This window comes from Sinocyclocheilus anshuiensis, unplaced genomic scaffold (assembly GCF_001515605.1).
Source record: "Sinocyclocheilus anshuiensis isolate Anshui unplaced genomic scaffold, SAMN03320099.WGS_v1.1 scaffold124, whole genome shotgun sequence".
NCBI classification, from domain to species: Eukaryota; Metazoa; Chordata; class Actinopteri; order Cypriniformes; family Cyprinidae; genus Sinocyclocheilus; species Sinocyclocheilus anshuiensis.
In genome coordinates, this window is record NW_015554082.1 from 711,383 (window position 1) to 717,382 (window position 6,000).

Here is a 6,000-nt window from a genome sequence, read left to right on the forward strand (position 1 = left end):
TACAGGAAGAGTAGAAAGAGGAAGATGGGGAGGCACAGCACTAATGTTATCCACCTCACTGATGCTAACGCTAATGATTTGACTGTCACCTTCACCATCTCTAAGAAATCCGCATGTGTGCACAAACATATACCTCTGTTAATTACCAAAACTAAGCGGAGCACGCTAAATTAAAAAACTAAATCAAAACAAAAAGTTTTTTTGTAAATAATTTGTAGTGGGTTAACCCTCATGTTGTGTTCGTCATTTTGATGCCAAAAATGCTAGTTAATATTATCACATTGAACTAAAATTGACTGACTTTGCTCACACAGGGTATAACAACTTCCCCTCAAAAATTGTATACTTTTTGTACTTCCTAAGGATTTTTTCCTAACCTTGTTACACTTATGGTGTTCCCGGTTAAAAATGACCGGCCTACAAAAATCATTCCAAGAAAGAAATTCAACTCTGCGCTAATTGAAAGAAAACAAGTTGACAAAAACTGAATCCAAGATTTGGTGATAATATAGCATAATGAGAGATTTACAGGAAGTTTTTAAAAGGATGGTCATTTTTGACCAAGTGTACCAGATTAGATAAAAGATTCTCAGCACAGCACAAGGGTTAAGAAATCAGTTAATCTCCACAGTGCAGAAAAAAATCTAATTAAAATATGCATTAAAAATATGAAATATTTCAGTAGAAAATAGGTCATGTAAAAATGCACATATTATTTATATATATTATTTATATTATTTCTTAAATCTTTGATTTACTTTTAATACCCTTACCTTCAGTGGACAAAATGCCTTGATGGAAAAACAAAAGGAAAAATGGGACACAACACTCTTATTAGGTACTCTGCTCATGTAGTGTAAACTTTTTTGTTTTATAACGGTAAATATTGAGGGTTGTGGATATTGACACTCAAATATATTTTATATAGAGCATAACTGATGATTATAGAGCTTGTTGAAAGCTTATAATAATTTCACAGAGGCCTATAACACTATTCCCTCAACTAGAAAACTGACCCCTGAAGTGGAATCATTTTAACACTTGCGTTTTATCACAACCCTTTATTCTGTGTGTAAAACCTGATTAAAAAAAAAATCAACTCTTTTAAAACAAAATTATTCAGGTCACCTGTTTTTGTTTCCTCTCTCTCATCACTCTCAGCAATATATTCTCTCCAACGTCCATTGCTTTTAGCCGTTTAAAGGGCCAGCAGACTGACCCAGAGGGGCCATTACAGTGCAGTTGGACCTCCTGATTTACACCCTTTCATACAACCCAGGGGTAATATAGTCCTCAGAGCTACACACAAAAGCACGTACACGCTTTTGCTCTGCACTCAGGGACACTTTCACTCCAGCCCCCTTAATTCTTTCGATTTATCTTATACATGACCCATTCCCTCTTGCTCAGGACTGATTGAGTAGTTTGGTTTGTGTGGCTACAACACACACACACACACACACACACACACACACACACACACTCCACTCGTCTGGCCTGAACTGCCTCTCTCCCGGGAAGCCTCACACACACACACCCCACTCATCTGGCCTGAACTGCCTCTCTCCCGGGAAGCCTCCTCACTTTTCTCTGGGTTATCCTCTGTCCATTGCCTTAATTTATTATGATCAGACAATACAATTTTATGACTTGTGCTTGACTTCTCCATATTCCCTGAAATTTATACAGAGTTCATTTGGGAGGTTTGTCAGCTTTTTTGTGCAACGTTCTTCAGCCTAAAGTTTGCCTAATTTTATAAAGTGTAATGTGAAATTTGTGTACTTTTTAAAGGCTTGATTAGTGTTTCATAACAAAAAAGATAAAAGATAAAATAAAAGATTTATTTTAGTGCTTTTTTCTTTTATTAAATAAAACAGGGCAGTGTAACTAATTATGATATGAATGATAAGTCAATAGAGTCCTTTGTCTCAGGCAGATAAGATAAAACTGCTTCTAAATCGAAATTTTAAAAATAGCTGCTTGGAGGATGCTGTAATGGATCATCAATATTAATTGATGTTCAAAACAAATACCACATGTGCTGCTGTAATTCAAACCCAGCAGTGTACTATACACTCGTGATCAAGGTGATTCAGCAGACGTAAATTCTCTGAGCTCTGTGCCATGTAATTTAATCCCCTTAAGTCTTATTTTTGCACTCTTAGACAGCGTCTTATAATCACAGCAGTCAGACACACATGCATCTCTCTCCGGTACATCTTTCAGATCACATGACATGCGCTGATTTGGCTGTTTGGTCAATATGCCGTCTAAGAGTTTGCGACCACATTGAAAACCTGTGATCAAAATGAAATTTAAATCTGTAAATAAGTTCAGGAGTTTTAGGAATTTTAACATTTAGAAATATGATGGCATTCGATGAAGGAAAAATACAATTAAAGGAATAGATAACCAACAAATGAAAAACAAAAATCCAAACAACCAAACAGTTTGGTTACCATTGACTTCCATTGAATGGGTCAAAAAAAAAAAAACACAGAAGAGAGAAAGTTGTACAGGTTTGGAATGACATGAGGATGAATAAATGACTAAATTTGTTATTTTTGGGTAAACTATCCATTTAAGCTTCTGCACTATTTCTAGTTCACTAATTATTAAATTAGAAATATGCAAGAGACAAGATTTTCACTTTTGGGCCTCACTGGATGCTTTTCATTTATTATATCGCACAATGTAACAAAACAATTGTTTCACTTAAATTTGTATGGTTCTTCTGTAATTCTGTGGTGCTAACTATTACAACTTATTTTCATGTAGCATCAATATTTTGGTAAACATTTAGGTCAGGTAAATTTTAGAACTTCTATTGTTAATTATGAAACACTCAGAACAGATATGTTTTTGTACTAATTTTGCATATTTGCTTTTGCAAGGATAGGAACATTCTAGAAGTTCCTGTAACATTCTGGAATATGCTTTAATATTCTAGTGCTTTCTGTAACATTCCAGAACATTGTGAGACTAAACGATTATCATACAACGTTCACTTTTTGACGTTTTGGACGACTCACTTTTGGCAACTGTTTATTTTAAACTGTCGTTAGCTCAGTATTATGCATGTACCATATAATTTTATGCATGAGTAATAACAGATTAGCTTGTTCTTTTTTTCTCCACTATGTTGTAGTTTTCTTCTAAGGTGCCTGTTTCCATTCATTGCTGATGATCTATCACGTTTGCTCCAGCATAACTTCAGAGACCAGAACCTGTTGCACACAAGTTCTGTAAAGGTCATCACTCTAGTAGGCCTTGCATTTCAGGGACATGACCGCACCGAAGTCTTTTGGGGGTAGACTGACTTCTGCATGCAACACCATGCCAAAGTAAATACAGAAAGAAAGTGAGACCTAATTCATCCTTTCTGGCCTACTGGCACGAGCCTTAACGTTTTCATGAAGGCTACAGCTTTTATTCAGTATGTTTTATTCGAGGTATCCCAAATTGTGAAGTGCACTGAAATGTCAATAGATCACTTTTGTCAACAAATTTCTTCCATTTTAAATGTTGTCAATGCAGGGAATGAATTCCTCTGTAAGTGTTTGAGATATTATAATAAATATGAAATAGTGATAGATGTCTGCAACCCTGCTAGTGAAGCTTTTCCCACTGGTACAAATGTGAGAACACTTGAGTAAAATCCCCCTGGCACAACCCTGGTGTTGATTATAGGTCTGGTTTTCACAGTGTGGTGGTGGTACCGCTACTCAAAAGATGAAACCACACATTATAAATGACCGCAGTTTCAGCTCTGTTTCATTACTCAGTTTTCCCCATTTTTTTTTCTTCTACGTGTGCATAGAAAATAATCAAATACACACATTTCACAAGAATTTTCAGCCATGCATAAAAGCACTGCGGAACCAGCAATAACAGGGTTACATAAACTACCCATATTTCTGCTTTTTGTATGATATGTGCCATATGGTTGTGCAGTAGACAAATATAGTAGTCTTGGAATATTTTTTTAGCAGTTTGAGTGTAAAAAGAAGTTTTGCATGAGTAAAAATTGTCTTTGTTATTTCTGGTTTTAGGGTTGTAATTAAAAATGTACTTTGATTATGTATTTTCCATACATACAGTATTCTGATGTCACTGTTATAACATGTCCATCATAATATTAAGATTTGTTTGTATTGTGTAATTGACTAATGTTAGGGTGTTAGGTGGATATTATAAAATTGAATTGTTTGCATCATAAAACATTTTCATTTACTTTTAGATTCATCACATTACATCATGAGTATTATGAATGAAACATCTGGCTTGTAGTTTAATTGTGTCCAACTCAATTAAAAAAAGTTATACATTTAACTATCATGGGAAATTACTGTTAATGTGTCAAAGATGTGTGAGGAGAAGTGTTAAAGGTTTAGGCTAAACATTTTCTGAACAAATGAGCAAAAACCAAAACCTGTTACAATTATCCTTTCTTTCCGTCATTACATTTAATATTCGTGTTTCAACTGTTATGAAACTGTTATTCAACATATAGGCTTAGTTGTTTAGAAAGAGCTCTCTGTGTTAAGGACAAAAAAGAAAAAGTGTTGTGTAAGAATTTGTGAGAGAGAGATTTGTAAAATGTGTATAAAATCTGGGTTGAAACACATGAATCTAGCCATAAGAACAAAATGGTGCTCATTTGAACAACTTTTACAGGGATCGTGTATATATGAGTATATATAAGAGTTTACACTGAGCAAAACAACATGTGATAATGCATTTTGAAAGGTTGTATACTCCTGTGTGCATATAAAAGGAACTTCATAAAGTCAGACATAAAAAGAAGGATCTCTTTTTGATTCCTATCAAATGACACCATGGCGAATGGCTGTCGAATAGCCCTTGAACACTAGGGTTTTATTGATAGGAGAGAGAGCGCATGCCACGATTTATGAGAGGAACTGGCATAAACTATTTGTGTGAAAGTTCCCATTTTATCAGGATGCAACGGTACCATGGGGAGCCATTGGCTTTGAGTTGACGTGGATGGGGAGGGGGTTTGAGTTCTGGTGCGGCTCTTCAGTAACGAGGGGAGGACAGCTGTGATTCTAGATTAAAGATATTTTATTCCCATTCCGAAGCTGTTCCCAGTGGCACAGTGCGGCGCCTCTGCAGGCTCATTGTCCATCGCGAACGTCTATCCTTCTGGGAGACGTTGTGGGACCAGCTGCTGTACGGACAGGAGTGTGGAGGAAAAGGGAGGAAAACAGTGAGGGCATTTGTTTAAGAACTGCACCTCTGTCAAATCTCTTTTCTGCATAAGTAGGAGAAAAAGAAATAGTTGAGGACAGGACATAGCTAAAACAAGTACTTTTCTCTTTAATGAAGTATTAAAAAAGACTGATTGCTGTTGATTTATGCCAACTTTTAAAATTAAATTATATATAAAATGTCAGGCCACGTGTCAATTGATCGTTTTGCAGAGATTCTCAAAACACAAAGTTGAAACCTGCTCTTTAATTAATCTGCCAATTTCAGGAGATGACATATTTGTCTCCTGTTTGACCTTTAATTTTACAATAATATGTGACATATTATCGCTATTGTAATTACCTTTTGATCTATACTGCAAACAGTGAAGCGTTTAATCAATAGAGGCTGTCAGGAATAATTCTGCAATGAATGAAAAGACCACAGGAGTAATAGATCTGAAGATGTTGTTCATTGTCATCAGTGTCATGGCTATGATTCTGCATTATTTCAGGCTGTTCTGTATGCACAGAATTGTGGGCCCCTATCAGGACTGTGAACTATTAGGGAGCAATAGGGGGTTGACGAATGTTTGTGCGTGGGTTTGTATGAAGGTCCAAGCAGGATATTGATGAACGCAGGCATTCAGGGTGACCACGTTCCCAGAGGATTCCCAGGATTCGCTCACCTGTTGCCTTTTAAATGGATTTCATGGGAAATTTCTTGTTGATTAAAGAAATATATATATATATATATATATATATATATATATATATGTATGTATATATA

General features: G+C 35.6%; 1 long non-coding RNA gene across 2 annotated transcripts in view; it reads left to right on the forward strand.

Moving 5' to 3' along the window:
* The window catches only part of LOC107669078 (uncharacterized), a 103,935-nt gene that overhangs the window by 85,125 nt on the left and 12,810 nt on the right, over positions 1–6,000 (forward strand). The gene's annotated exons all lie outside the window — the stretch shown is intronic.